The sequence below is a fragment of the Spinacia oleracea genome, chromosome 6 (genome assembly GCF_020520425.1).
Source record: "Spinacia oleracea cultivar Varoflay chromosome 6, BTI_SOV_V1, whole genome shotgun sequence".
Taxonomy (NCBI): Eukaryota; Viridiplantae; Streptophyta; class Magnoliopsida; order Caryophyllales; family Amaranthaceae; genus Spinacia; species Spinacia oleracea.
Window position 1 is genome coordinate 21426358 of NC_079492.1, and position 16129 is coordinate 21442486.

Here is a 16129-nt window from a genome sequence, read left to right on the forward strand (position 1 = left end):
TTGTCATTGGGAGTAGCTACAGAGTTTTTCGAAATCAAAGCTATAAAGTGTAATTGGGCCTGGCCAAGCCCAATCACGAGGTAAAACGTTTTTTAAAGATGTGGAACTCGCGCAGTTTGTGACGCAGACCCCGCCCGCTGAGGGTGGGCGGGCCCTGTCCGCTGAGGGTGGACGTCCCTGAATTCGTTTTCTTCTCGATGTGGAACTCGCGCGGTTTGTGACGCGATCTTGCCGACTGAAGATGGGCAAGTTCCTATTTCTTTGGTTCTTTGTGATTTCTTTTGAGAATTTCTTTTATTCATTCTTGCAAGAGCGAATTCTTTTGAGGGGTGCTCGAATTTAGTTGTAACCTGAACGTGGGCTGACAACGTGTTCAGACGGATCTTTGTCTTGCGACCGTCCGCCTTCGTGATTTTGAGCTAGTCTTTACGGCTCGACTTGGTCTTTGATCAGAGGACCGTGCACAAGCATTAGTGACGTCCTTTCGATGAGGTCGAACCTATTTGTTGTTCTTTTTTGAGATATCCAAACATGATATGGTGTATGGCGCAGTCTGGGAATGTGATTTTGATCGCGAGCTCCTCGTTGGAGTATATTTTTTCGCGAGCCCCCAAGCACTGGGGCTCGTCGGTTGTTTTTCGCATCTTGTAATCATGTTTGGGGTCATGCTCGTATGTGCGAGAGACTATAGTAGTGTGCTACTTTAGCGAAGCCATGGAGTGCGACTTTAGTTTTCAGGCGACATCCGGTTTTAGCTTGGCCCGGATTAACCCTTTGACAGACAGACATTTTTTTATTTGGAAAACCAATGACTTGACGACACATATTTTTGGTGTTTCGAAGAATGACCATGATATTTAACTTGCTTTTTTTTTTGAAAAGTGTACATGAGCATTTTCTGAGACGAGTCTAAGTTTCGACCAAGTTTTATTATACTTTTTATTTTTTTTTTGCTTATTTGGGAGCTAAAGGTGCTTTGGGCTTGATCCTACTTGCAATAGGGCCTCGTGTTTAGCAACACGGTCTTAAGTCCTTTCCTGTTCCGTGTTTTGTGAAATCTGGGCCTTGGGCTGCATTTTCAGCGCCCAAGGCCAGGCGTTAAACATTTAGGCGCCCAGCCGTGGGCGCTGAAAGTCCTTTCCTGGTAATATTTGACTTTCGGATTTCCTAACACGTTTCCGAATGGGATCAGGATGTCATGGGGTGCGTTCAGCTATATATAAGGGCTAGATACATCCCTTATTTTCTACTACTCTCAAATTCTTTCTTTTCTTTTTGTTGTGCTTTAATTATTCATTGCTTTTGCCATGTCGATCCCTACTTTCTCACTCCAACGGACTGTTAGGCGTTGGCTACGGGCCCTTACTCCCACAGAAAAAACTTTGTTAAAAGAATACCACTTAGAGGCACTTTTAGGCTTACAACAAATTAATATTGATTATAACTTTCTGCATGCTGCCCTAAGCTTTTGGGACTCCGATCATCATGTTTTTGCCCTTCGGGGCAACGAAATATGTCCTTTGCCCGATGAATTTGCTGCGATCCTTGGTTATCCTACTAATGCTACTCCTGTTACCCCTGGCACTATTGAAGAGGGTAAAACCACCATAAGGGCTTTCCTAGGGTTAGATGATAACATGTTTGCTGAAATTGTTGTAGATGATAAGGTTAACTTGGCAAAACTTGTAAAACATCACTTTAGGCCTTGTAAAAATATGACCGAACAGAAATTGAATATTCGAGCCCTTGTATTTTGCTTGTTGAATCATTATTTGCTGTCGAATAACAATGGTGAGTTCGGTGACATAAGGTTGATCCCCTTGATTAGCCAGATGGAAAGTTGCTATTCTATCATGCCGTTAGTTGTTGCCGAGACTTTGCTGAGTGCGGATGAGCTGAAGAAGGATGCCAAATCCGAACATTTTAAGGGAAGCCCCCTATTATTGCAGGTAATCGATTTTTTTCTTTGCGCGCATACACGTCCCTTTTGCATATATTTCTTTTTGCCTGGGGCTAAGTTTCAGCGCCCAGGGCTGGGCGCTGGAATTTTCGGCGCCTGGTCCTGGGCGTTGAAACTGCGCCCCAGGAACCGTTTTTTTTTTCTTTTCATTCTTTTGATTCGATCGTACCTGTTTTTGCAGATTTGGCTTGCGGAACGGCTTAGACTTTTGGAAGCTCCTGCCGATCCTAAACATTATCGCCCTATAGCTTTGGGTAACCGAAAATACTTGCACCAAGGCCAGGACGAGGCCGAATGGACCTCCTTTTTTACTTATGGCATTTGTTCTATTAAGTGGGTGGTACCATGGTAGGGTTTGACTACTATGACAGGGGGTTCTGATGTATCGGTTTATGTTTCTTTGTTGGGGCTATCTCGTCCCATTTATATTTTCCCTTACCGAGTCATGCGTCAATATGGTTTAAGGCAGACTATCCCCTTTTCTGATACGGTACCACCTAAGGTAGCGGCCTTTTCACAAACAAGGGTCTTAGCGTGGGCTAAGTATTATGATGGTCTCCCGCGTTGGGCCGTAGCTACAAATGGCTTTGTGGGTCTTTCTGAAAATTACAAGTTGTGGATGAGCTCCGATGACAAAGATGTGAGGACCGAGGCTCGTAATGGGGAGCCGGCTGAGCTTCTGATACCTCGTATTCGTGTTAAGTATGAGGGTCCTGATTCTGCCAAACCTCGTACCTATAGTGTTAAGACTGTGAAAGCTCGTCCTGATCGAAAGCGAAAGGAAGTTCCTCCCCGTTCCAGTTTCAGGCCTTAAAAGATGCCTAACATGAAGGGGCCTGCTGTTGTTAAAAGAAATGCAAGCTCCCGCGGAGATCGTCGCCGGAACAATATATGGGTTAGGAAGGCTTAGCCGCCTGTAGAAACAGTGGCTAGTCTAATTGATGATAATAATCCTTCTCCCACCATTGCCTGTGCCCTCGAGACTGAGCGGGCTATAACTGAGAACGTTTCTGAAGCCTTGGCATCTTTGGAAGTTAGTGTCCAGGAGCCGGTTCTCATGGAGATTGACATTGGGGCAGCGCAGAGGACTGTGGGGGTGGATCCTGCGAATATTGCCCTCTACAAGACTTTATTTGATGATCCAGAAGAACTAGAGTAGTGTAGTTCTTGCTAGGGTGTAGGTGCCCTCTATTTATTTCAGTCGTGTTTGTTTTTATTTTTAGCACTCTGTTTTCCTTTTTATTATATTTTAATAAAGGCGTATTTTTAGTTTTCATTTATTTTTGTTTCTCCTCTTTTTTATGTATTTTATATGTCGAACACTTTTTGCACAAAGAATATATTTTTTTTATTTGGACCGAATCCTTGGTAAGGATTGCCTACGTATCTTGTCAGAATCAGGTCGCGCGTAGTTCTAGCTTTTGAATTAGTTCTAGTATGCCGGATTTCGGTAGATATGCCCTGAGGTGGAAACATATTACTTTGTCGGTCAAATGAGTGAAGTATTATCATTATTTTCATCTGCCATTTTTTTTTTTTTTGCCATAAGTCGTGTAGAATATGAAATTCGAAATTCGACTAATTTGTATGGCTATATTCTCGGTTGGTAAGCCTATTCGGATACGTATTGTACCCCCCAAGTGTTCGTTATTTTTCCGTTGTGTGCAGATAAAATGACGAGCACTTCTGAAAAGAAAACTTTTGGCAGGCAGAGAGTTTCAACGCCCAGGCTGGGGCGTCAGCAATTTCGGCGCCCAGCCCTGGGCGCTGAAAATGAGTTGGGCGGTCAATTTTTGACGCTTTGCTTCACATGTTCTTGCGTTTATTTCTATTCCTTTTTTTTGTGCCTTGATATTTTGCTTCGTATTTAAAGTTAATTTTGAGGCTATCTTGGGGGCTTTTTTGACGGTTAGCGTGAAATGCACTTTTGTCCAGATTAATTTTTTTCATTGGTGACTCGAAACAGTTTTGAAAATGGAGTTAGGGTGCGGAAGTTATGAAGATCTTTGTGTAGGCTTTGGAGGTGGGTTGTTAGTGAAGGGTATGATGGAATCTATGTTTTATGAATCTGTTTTTTTGGTAACATTTGCATTGTTTTGGATTTTTGATTTCCTTTGATTTTGGGTTGCATGGATTGGCTCTTATGATGACACTAGTTGGCTTTTTAGGTTTTCGGGATATGAATGGGATAGTGTGGTTTATTTTGTGGGTTTCGGGAATTGATTCCCATGGCACTATTTCAAACCGAGTGGGCTTTGTTTGTTGGGCCTATAGTGGGCCACCTCTTTATTTTTGTATTTTGCAAGTACATTTGGTGTTTATTTAGCGTTAGAATAAAATTTTTAGGAGAAATATTACGCCTTTATTGATTCGGAAAGTAAGGAAAACACACTGAAATAAAACTGACCTATATTCTAAGCGGCCTTAAGACCATCTAAAGTCTCTATTATTTTTATTTTTTTTTATATCAATCTAAAGAACTACTAGGCGCTTTTTACTAATGGTGCTCTATGTGGCTCAAGCCTGGGGTTTAGTCTCATAAAACTTCGGTCCTTCACCGGTACTCATCTTGAATTCCATTCCTTTTGCATTGACCCACTGATATGTCTTCACCCATCCGTTCTCGACCTCTTCTAGCGTTGATGCAGGAGAGATTAACCGGGTTGGATCGAAACCTTCATCTTGTAAAGCTAGGGTAGTCATCACAGTCTCGTTCTCCATAGGCCTCGATTCGTTAAACAATGTCCATAGAGCCTGGTTGTCCAATATTTCAGCTGTTTTAGCCTTGGCGAGGTGGGGTGCCTCATCCAAGGTGGGGCAGTCATGGAAAATTTCAAATCCGGGTTTTAGCAAGCCATCCTGAACGAAGGGTTCAGGGAAATCACAGCATGGGTGTCCTTCTCCTTCCCGAACGAACATCCCGTTAAGGGTCTTTTGATATGGGGGAAGGAGGGTGGTTTGTTTGGCTTTGTTAAGGCGTAGCCTAGATAGGCGGTCAGCAATATCTTCCACCGTTGGTTCATAACCTAAGCCAAAGGGAGTAGATTTGTCGGGAAAAGGATGGAACGTGTATTCCTTCTTCCTTATGCCCAATGGGGTTCCTGGGAAATAACCTTGAGCTAACAGCATTCTAGGGATGACTCGGGATGCATGCGGGTCTAGGAATGCTGGATCATAATCTTCAATGAACTGGATTGTTTCTTCCATTTGAAACCTATAAAGGTCGTCTGCAGTTTCGGCTGTTCCAACCATAGTACAACTGACGTCGAGAGGAGGGGCGCGGATTTCTAGTATTACCCCGTTATGGTTAAGTTTAACCATTTGGTGCAAGGTAGAAGCCACACCTCCTAAGTCATGGAGCCAAGGTCGCCCCAAGATGAGGTTGAAAGTGGGCTTGATGTCGATTATTTGAAACTCCTTGGTGCGTGCCACAGGTCCGGTTTGTATGGTAAGGTTGATTTTTCCCAATACAGGCCTTCGGGAGTTATCATAAGCTCGTACCCCTTGCGTGGAGGTTTGGAAGTCATCGTTTCCTAGCCCCAAGCAATGGGCGGTTCGCAATGGGCAGACATTAACCGCCGAACCATTATCTACGAGCGTTAGGGGGATGTTTTGTCCTTTGCATCCAACCACTAGGTAAAGGGCTTTATTGTGAGCACCCCCCTCTTTGGGTAAGTCTTTATCAGTGAAAACTATGGCCTTTTCCCCGGCATCTCTCGTGACATGGCTAACCAATGAGTCAGGTGTGATATCTGTAGGTACTGAGATGAGGTCAAGTGAGCGAATAAGCTTTTCGCGATGTTCCTTTGAAGTACACATAAGATCCCAGATGGTAATCTCGGCCTTGGTTCTTTTTAGTTGTTTCAGGAGAGGATTTTCAATGACTTCCGCGACGGTAGCATGCCGTCCATTCTCAGGAGTTTGCCTAACCGGGACGTCGTCCATAGGAGGTGGGTGAATATCCGGTTGGTATATTCTTCCGGATCGGGTGAGGTTGTCGACCTCGGGCTCCTGAGGGATGGTGTCAATGAGAGCATACCCGGGCCAAGTTTCAGTGAAGAAGTCCTGGCCCGAGACTTGAGATAGGTAAATATCTTCAGCATCATCGTTCCATACACAGCACACTTCCCTCTCGATTCGATCCATAGGGACCACAGCGAGTGGTGCACCTTGAGGTGTAATATACACCGTGGGGTCGAAATTCTCTGGTTGGTCGAGAGAGATGTGACAAGAGCCGAGTGGGCTCTTGTTGTTGTTGGGTTTGCCAACGTTAGGGAGAGGTATCACTTCATCCTCTATCATGTCCTGGATCGTATGTTTTAGACTCCAGCAGTTTTCAGTGTCATGCCCATTTCCTTGATGGAATTTGCAGTAAGTACCTTCGACCCAATATTTGTTTTTGACAGGAGGGTCACGGGTGGGGCCTATAGGTCTCAACTTTCCTTGATTGGTTAGTCTTTCAAAGGCTTGTACCAAAGTTGACCCGAGTGGGGCAAACTTTCGGTCTCGGACCCATCTTGCAGGGTTTCTTCGGGCGGGAATCTCTTCTACAGCATGGACTTCTTGGGCTTGGGATGTATTACCCCGATTATAGGTGTTGGTCTTATATGTGGGTTTGCTTTGTATGGTTTTGGCGAGGTCGTCCTCGATCTTTATTCCCACATCATAAACTCTTTTGAAAGTGTCGAGTCCCGGGTACCTAAGGTGTTGTATGTAAGCCTGGTCCAGGTTGTCAATGAATTTTTGGACCAATTCTGTTTCGGGAGGCCTATTGATTAGCTGGGCCGCCTGGTCCCTCCATCTAGCAAAGTAGGTTGTGAAACCCTCATTTTTCTTTTGGAAGAGAACTTCCAGCTCGCGCATGGTGACTTGGAAATCCATATTCGACGAGTATTGCTTGATGAAGACATTGACAAAGTCTTCCCAAGTGGGGAAGAGCTTAGGGTCCTGTTGATAGTACCATTTGAGCGGCACAGGTTCCAAGGACAAAGGAAAGGCAGGTAAGTACATGGACTTATCCACGCCTTTCAAGTTCATGGTATTCACAAAGCTCAGTAGATGATCACGGGGGTTGTCCGTGGCCTTGAACTTTGGTAAGTCAGAGGAACTGAACTTTTCTGGTAATTTGCCAGGAAAAGGTTCAGGGTCGAGGGAGAAGTATTTGCTCCCCATGGTTTGCTGTAGGACCATTTTTTCAATCCTCTTCTCGTTATCGAGGTCATTTTTGGCTTGCGCAGCCGCTAAAGCTTCATTTTCCATTTTCAGTTGGCCCATAAGTTGGGTCATTTGTGTAAGGTTATGATACATATGACAATTCATAAATGATGCGGAAAAACCATAAAGCCAGGAAAGCATATTATATTCACATAATCATTTAGCATAGTATTGATGCATACATGTTGTAGCGTGCCTTCCCTAGCTGCGCCCGAACCGAACAAGAACAAGTCTTTAGGACTCCAAATGTCGTCCCTCCGTAGATAGTCCACAGTACGTCCGGATCCGCCTCAAGTTAGACCAACTAGAATCGCCCTTAAGGTTGCTAGGATTTTCGGCTAGTGTTTGCAAGTGTATGGCTAATTTTATTTCAAAAACTTACCCTTTGAATACTTCAATCGTTTTTGCAAATAATGACCCTAGGCCCTTATTCATAGAGGTATGGAAAAGGAACTGGAATCCTATTAGGATACTAATTAGTTAAACTAGAATCCTAGTAGGACTCTAATTAATTAATATTTATCCTTTTAGGATTAGGAATTTAATCATCAAACAAATCCTATACAATTTAGGTTTCGTATGTGAACACAAACTCTACACGAGCATGACCTACGAGCGTGCAGGCCATGCCCGCGCACAGCCCACACGGCTGCTCGGCCCACGCGAGCAGCAGCACAACTCGTAGCCCATTACTGCACGCGCTGTGCGCGCTGCCACGGCCTGCTGGGCCTGGCCTTGCGCTAGGCCTGGCGTGGCCTTGGCTGTTTGTGTGGCGCGCTTGGCTTGCTGGGCGATGGCCTGGCTTCGTGCTGGGCCTTCGTCTGGCAGGCCTCGTCCGATGCTTATTCGTACGATACGCTTCCGATTAAATTCCCGGTTCCGGAATTCATTTCCAATACGAACAATATTTAATATTTCCGATTCCGGAATTAATTTCCGTTTCGAACAAATATTTAATATTTCCGTTTCCGGAACTATTTTCCGATTCCGATAATATTTCCGATTCTGACAATATTTCCGTTTCCGGCAATATTTCCGATTCCGGCAATATTTCCATTTCCGATAATATTTTCCGATACGTACCATGTTTCCGTTTCCGGCAACATCTACGACTTGGATAATATTTATATTTCTGATACGATCCATATTTCCGTTTCCGGCAATATCATCGTTTCCGGAGTATTCATTTCTTGCTTGTGACGATCTCAGCTCCCACTGAAACCAAGATCCGTCGATTCCGAATATCCATAGATGGAGTATTTAATGCCATTAAATACTTGATCCGTTTACGTACTATTTGTGTGACCCTACGGGTTCAGTCAAGAGTAAGCTGTGGATTAATATCATTAATTCCACTTGAACTGAAGCGGCCTTTAGCTAGGCATTCAGCTCACTTGATCTCACTGAATTTATTAACTTGTTAATTAATACTGAACCGCACTTATTAGACTTAACATAGAATGCATACTTGGACCAAGGGCATTATTTCCTTCAGTCTCCCACTTGTCCTTAGGGACAAGTGTGCATTTCCTAATTCCTTTGTCACTCGATGCTTGCTCTTGAACATAAGGTAAGAGTTGTCATCCTTATTATGTCCAGAGGTGTTCCTCGGTTTCAGAGTTCAACTGATCAAATAAACAGATAATCATAGCCTATGATTCATCCGAGCACGGCCATGCATTTCACAGTTTCTAGCTCTCCGAGTGGCCTTGTACAACTTTTAAGCATCTCATCCCGATTTATGGGAGGACAATCCCAATCTTGCGATCTTGAGATTAGACTTCGTTTGATAGGTGATTACCTGAGCGTTGCCTTTATAGCCTCCTTTTACGGTGCGACGGTTGGTCAACGTCAAAGCAACCAGTTCTCAAACAAGTAATCTCAAATCACTCAGGTATTGAGGATTTAGTGTCTAATAAAATTAATGAAAGTTACTTATGACAGATTCTTATCTCTTACAGTAAAGTTTCATAGGTCTTGTCCGATACTAGTCTTCCCAAAGTAAGTATCTATGCAAATGATTATGACATTGCCATGTCCACATAGTTCAAGAAACAGAACTACTAGTCATCTTGCATTCTAATCGTCTAACGTTTTCTATGCGTCCAATTTTATAGAAAACTCCGACTAGGGACCATTTTCAACCATTGACATTCAAGTTCACTTGATAGACATTTCTTAGTCACAGGACTGGTCCTGACAGTCTATCTTGAATATATCGTCAAATTGAAGGGACTCATCATTTAATAAACCACAAATTAAATGGAAAAATGAATTCTTTTCATTTATTGTGAATGATTAACCAATAATGTTTTACAAAGATTTAAACTCTAAAACTTTAAAACATTAAACAAGGATATCAAAGCCATTGTCCAATATGCTTGATTCCCATAGCTGCAGTGTGCGAGTTGTGCTTCGCCTGCGGCAGAGGTTTAGTCAATGGATCTGATATGTTGTCATCAGTTCCAATCTTGCTTATCTCGACTTCTTTCCTTTCAACGAACTCTCGTAGAAGGTGAAATCTACGAAGTACATGCTTGACTCTCTGGTGGTGTCTAGGCTCCTTTGCCTGTGCAATAGCTCCGTTATTATCACAATACAGGGCTATTGGTCCTTTAATGGAGGGGACTACACCAAGTTCACCTATGAACTTCCTTAGCCATATAGCTTCCTTTGCTGCTTCATGTGCAGCAATGTACTCCGCTTCAGTTGTAGAATCCGCAATGGTGCTTTGCTTAGCACTTTTCCAGCTTACTGCACCTCCGTTGAGGCAGAAGACAAACCCAGACTGTGATCTGAAATCATCTTTGTCGGTTTGGAAACTTGCGTCCGTATAGCCTTTAACAATTAATTCATCATCTCCACCATAGACCAGGAAGTCATCTTTGTGCCTTTTCAGGTACTTCAGAATATTCTTGGCAGCAGTCCAATGCGCCTCTCCTGGGTCTGACTGGTATCTGCTCGTAGCACTGAGTGCATACGCAACATCCGGGCGTGTACATATCATAGCATACATTATTGAACCAATCAATGATGCATATGGTATCCCATTCATTCGTCTACGCTCATCAAGTGTTTTTGGGCACTGAGTCTTGCTTAGAGTTATTCCATGAGACATGGGTAGGTAGCCTCGTTTGGAGTCTGCCATCTTGAACCTATCAAGCACCTTATTGATATAAGTGCTTTGACTAAGTCCAATCATCCTTTTAGATCTATCTCTGTAAATCTTGATGCCCAATATGTACTGTGTTTCTCCTAGATCCTTCATCGAAAAACATTTCCCAAGCCAAATCTTGACAGAGTTCAACATAGGAATGTCATTTCCGATAAGTAATATGTCGTCGACATATAATACTAGGAAAGCAATTTTGCTCCCACTGACCTTCTTGTATACACAAGATTCGTCTGCGTTCTTGATGAAACCAAAGTCACTGACTGCTTCATCAAAACGTATATTCCAGCTCCTGGATGCCTGCTTCAATCCGTAGATTGACTTCTTTAGCTTGCATACCTTTTTAGCATTCTTTGGATCCTCAAAACCTTCAAGCTGTGTCATAAACACAGTTTCTGTTAAAACGCCATTTAAGAAGCAGTTTTGACATCCATCTGCCATATTTCGTAATCGTAATATGCAGCGATTGCTAACATTATCCGAATAGACTTTAGCATTGCAACTGGTGAAAAGGTTTCATCGTAATCCATGCCGTGGACTTGCCTGTAACCTTTTGCAACCAATCTAGCTTTGAAAACTTTAAGTTTCCCATCCTTGTCCTTTTTCAGTTTGAAAACCCATTTGCTTCCAATGGCTTGGTAGCCATCCGGCAAATCGACCAAATCCTATACTTGGTTTTCAGACATGGAGTCTAATTCAGATTGCATGGCTTCTTGCCATTGCTTGGAGCTAGGGCTCGTCATAGCTTGTTTGTAAGTTGCAGGTTCATCACTTTCAAGTAATAGAACGTCATAGCTCTCGTTCGTCAAAATACCTAAGTACCTTTCCGGTTGAGATCTATATCTTTGCGATCTACGCGGGGTAACATTTCTAGATTGACCATGATTCTCACCAGATTCTTCTAAAGATCTCTGAGTTTCATCCTGAATGTCATCTTGAGCATTCTCTAGAGTTTGTTGTTCGACTCGAATTTCTTCGAGGTCTACTTTTCTCCCACTTGTCATTTTGGAAATGTGATCTTTCTCCAAAAAGACACCATCTCGAGCAACAAACACCTTGTTCTCAGATGTATTGTAGAAGTAATACCCCTTTGTTTCCTTTGGATAGCCCACAAGGATACATTTGTCAGATTTTGGATGAAGTTTGTCTAAAATTAATCGTTTGACGTATACTTCACATCCCCAAATCTTAAGAAAAGACACTTTTGGAGGCTTTCCAAACCATAACTCATATGGAGTCTTTTCAACAGCTTTAGACGGAGCTCTATTTATAGTGAGTGCAGCTGTATTAAGTGCATGTCCCCAAAATTCTAATGGAAGTTCGGCCTGACCCATCATTGACCTGACCATGTCTAGCAAGGTTCTGTTCCTCCGTTCCGACACACCGTTCCATTGTGGTGTTCCAGGAGGAGTCAATTCTGATAGAATTCCACATTCTTTCAGATGGTCATCAAATTCATAGCTCAGATATTCACCGCCTCTATTAGACCGCAGTGCCTTGATCTTCTTGCCTAATTGATTCTCTACTTCACTCTGAAATTCCTTGAATTTGTCAAAGGATTCAGACTTATGCTTCATTAGGTAGACATAACCATATCTACTGAAGTCATTAGTGAAAGTGATAAAGTAGCTGAAACCACCTCTAGCATTTGTACTCATTGGTCCACATACATCCGTATGGATTAAACCCAATAGTTCATTTGCTCTTTCTCCAACTTTAGAGAAAGGTTGCTTTGTCATTTTGCCAAGTAAACATGATTCGCATTTACCATAATCCTCTAAGTCAAATGGTTCTAGAATTCCTTCCTTTTGAAGTCTTTCTAAGCGTTTCAAATTTATATGGCCTAATCGACAATGCCACAGATAGGTGAGATCTGAATCATCCTTTTTGGCCCTTTTGGTATTTATGTTATAAACTTGTTTGTCGTGATCTAATAAATAAAGTCCATTGACTAATCTAGAAGATCCATAAAACATCTCTTTAAAATAAAACGAACAACTATTGTCTTTTATTAAAAAGGAAAATCCCTTAGCATCTAAGCAAGAAACTGAAATGATGTTTTTAGTAAGACTTGGAACATGGAAACATTCTTCCAGTTCCAAAACTAGCCCGGAGGGCAACGACAAATAATAAGTTCCTACAGCTAATGCAGCAATCCGTGCTCCATTTCCCACTCGTAGGTCGACTTCACCCTTGCTTAACTTTCTACTTCTTCTTAGTCCCTGTGGATTGGAACATAAGTGTGAGCCACAACCTGTATCTAATACCCAAGAAGTTGAATTAGCAAGTATACAGTCTATAACGAAAATACCTGAAGATGGAACGACTGTTCCGTTCTTCTGATCTTCCTTTAGCTTTGGACATTCTCTTTTGTAATGGCCTATTCCATCACAATAAAGACAGCTTGATGTGGACTTGTCCTGCTTTGATTTAGCATTGCCCTTGGACTTTCCACTTTTCTTGAACGGTCTCCTTCTAGCCTTGAGTAAATCTTTGGCTTCACAGTCCAGTATTATCTCAGCCTTTCTGACAAGGTGAACAAATTCTGCAACTGTTTCTTCTCTTGGTTCACTTAGGTATAGTTGCTTGAAGCGACCAAACCCACTGTGTAGTGAATTGAGCAAGATAGAGACTGCCATCCTTTCGCTTATTGGTGTTCCTAGTAGACTTAGGCGATCAAAGTATGAACGCATAAGATCCACATGGAACCTCAGTGGGACGCCTACCCTCGGTTTAGTGCGAAGGAGCTGAACATGTGTTTCTTGGACTTCCATCCTATAACACCTGTTGGGAGAACTAACCTTTAGACCAGACATTGATTCAAACAACTCATGGACGTTCAGGTCCCTGTCCTCCGTGCTTCCACGACAGATATCCCTCAGATTCTTGATGAGCGTAAAAGGTTCATAGGCTACAAACCTTCTAGCCCAATCATCAGGGATATTGTTAAGCATGAGACTCATAACCTTTTTTAGATCCGCATCCCAGGCGAAAAATCTCTCAGGGGTCATGTCTCTGGCATAGTAGCTTGGCATGGGATGTGATAGTACATACTCAAGTCCATTGAGTCTGACTATTTCAACTATCTTAGCTTCCCATTCAAGAAAATTTGCCAGGTTCAGCTTGACCATAAGCTCAGAACCCATGATGATGTTTTGATTGTTGTTTGCCATAGTTAAAACTACAATTGAAAAGAATAAACAAATAAATAACCATTCAAGGTTTCTCTTAATAAACTTAAATTCTAGCATACATGCATAATTCAATGTTCATTAAGCATTTTATTCAAGTTATGTGTTCCGGCAGGTGTGAATAAAATGATTCCAAGATCCTAAAATCATTGAAGAACTAAGCACAGTTTGTCGACTTAATCCTAAAACATCTTAGGTAAGCAAAAGCCTTTTGCTAATAGTCTAGAAACTATTCTTGGTTGATAGGTACGTCTAAGAACTTATTAGGTAAACCTATCGATTTTGCCACGACATAAAAGGACTCCTTACTTATATCGTTGAGTTTCACCAAAACTAACATGTACTCACAATTATTTGTGTACCTTGCCCCTTTAGGACCAATAAGTAACACCTCGCTGAGCGAAAACTATTACTAGATTGATGTAAAGGATATCCAAGCAAGTGTATATTTTGGCGTGGCACCTTTTAACTCAATTTTAAGTTTGGAACTTAAGGCTCTTACTATGTTGGTTAGATTTTAAGTGAACTAAAATCCTTAATCATGCAACATAATCAAGCCGTAATCTCATGCATTTTAAGACATATTTAAAGCAATAAATAACTTAAAACATGCATAAGATAAATGTGATCTAGTATGGCCCGACTTCATCTTGAAGCTTCAACTTCAAAGTCCGTCTTGAAAATCTCCGTGGGAGGCACCATTTTCTTCAAATAGAATAAGCTATAATTAAAACTAATTACAACTATTTGATGGTACGCAGACCATATTTGAATTGAAAAACAACTTTGGTACTTTAGACCAATTACATTCAAATTAATGGTACGCAGACCATATTTTCTATCCTATTTGGGCCATACTAGTCACTTCATAACCTGCAAAACAGTACATATACAATATATACCATTCACCCATTCATTATCATGAATGGCCCACATAGCTGGTTAGTAAAACACATTATGCATCACATAAACATTTGCAGCAATTAATCAAGGGCACCAATAATCTACAAATTATTCAGTCCTTATTAATTCTAATCAAGTTGTTTTAACCTTAAGGATTTATAGACCTAATCAAAAGTTTATGACTAAAACTGCTCCCACTTAAACCAATAAATTCATATGCTTTACTAATTTTAAACATAAAAATGTATTTCTAGTCTAACCGAAAACATACAAATTTAATTAAAATTTAAAGCTCATATAAATTTATAATTGAATCCAAAACGTTTAATTTAATTTCAGTCGTATTTAAATTAATTCATGATTTTAATTTTAGTAAAATAATTAGAATAAATAAAATTTATTATAATTACAATATTCAAAATTAAAATCCAAGAAAATAATTTAAATTATTAATTTTAAAATTAATTAAAATTACGTAAACTGAAAATTTCAAATTAAAATTTCAAAACGATCTAATCACAACGCAACAATCCCACGCAACGCACGCCCATGGGCTACACGCATACAGCCATTGCTGGCCATGTGCCTGCAGCCCATGCGCTGCGTCGCATTGCTGCTGCTCACCGTCGCAAGGCATCAATCGAACACGCGAGCTGGTGCTCGCTGCGCGCGCCAGCGCTCGCTGCACGCGAGCCATCGCTCGCTGCGCTCGCTTGCCAGCGCTCGATCCATGCGAGCCATCGCTCGCTGCGCGCCTGCCTTTCTCGCACGCGAGCTTGCGCTCATCGCACGAGGCAGCAGTATGCGAGCTGACGCTTGCTGCGCGCGAGCCATCGAGGCTCCGCATGTTTGCGCGAGGCAGTGCGCGCTGTGGCGCAGCACGCTTGCTGCCCACACGCGACTGCTCGTGCCTTGCTCTCGCCCTTGCCCATACGCCCATTGCTCACAGCCTACGACACAAGGCAGAGCTGCTGCCTTGTGCTCGTGCACCATGCCCTTGCTCGCTGCATTCGTACCGCATGGGCGACGAGCTCCCTTGCTCGTCGTCGCACGCCCGCACTATACAACACCCATTAAGGGTAACACGTAGCGTCCATTGCTTTGTGTGTGCAAGTTATATGAGCGAATCGCATAAAAATTAAAAATTTATATTCAAAATTAATGACAAATTAATAAATAATATTAATTTCATAATTTTAGGGCGAAAAATCGAAAATTTATTATTTAATTGATTTCCGATTAACATGGATTCAAGTCTAGGTCATAAAAAAATTAAAATCTAACATAAATTTACAATTTTTATGGTGGTTTTTAATCATAGGTCTCTAATTAAATTATAACTAATTATGAAAATCAAATTAATTCTAAATTATTTCAATTTTCAACAAATTAATCATAATTACAAATTAGATTGCATAATTAACAAGGCTAGGCATTCAAACTTGTTAAACATATACAGTAGGTCAATCAAAAATTCAAGATTTATCAACAAGAATCGCAAATATTTAATTTAACATCTTAAATTTACGAAATTTTGCATTCGAAAAACTAAAACCTCGGAAAAGTCATAGTTAGGCTTCGAATTTGAGAATTCTGGGTTCGGCCGAAAAATTTTAGAATGCCTTTTACATGCGGAATTGACACAAAAATCACTCGATTTGGATGAGTAACGAAGAAACTGCCGAAAAA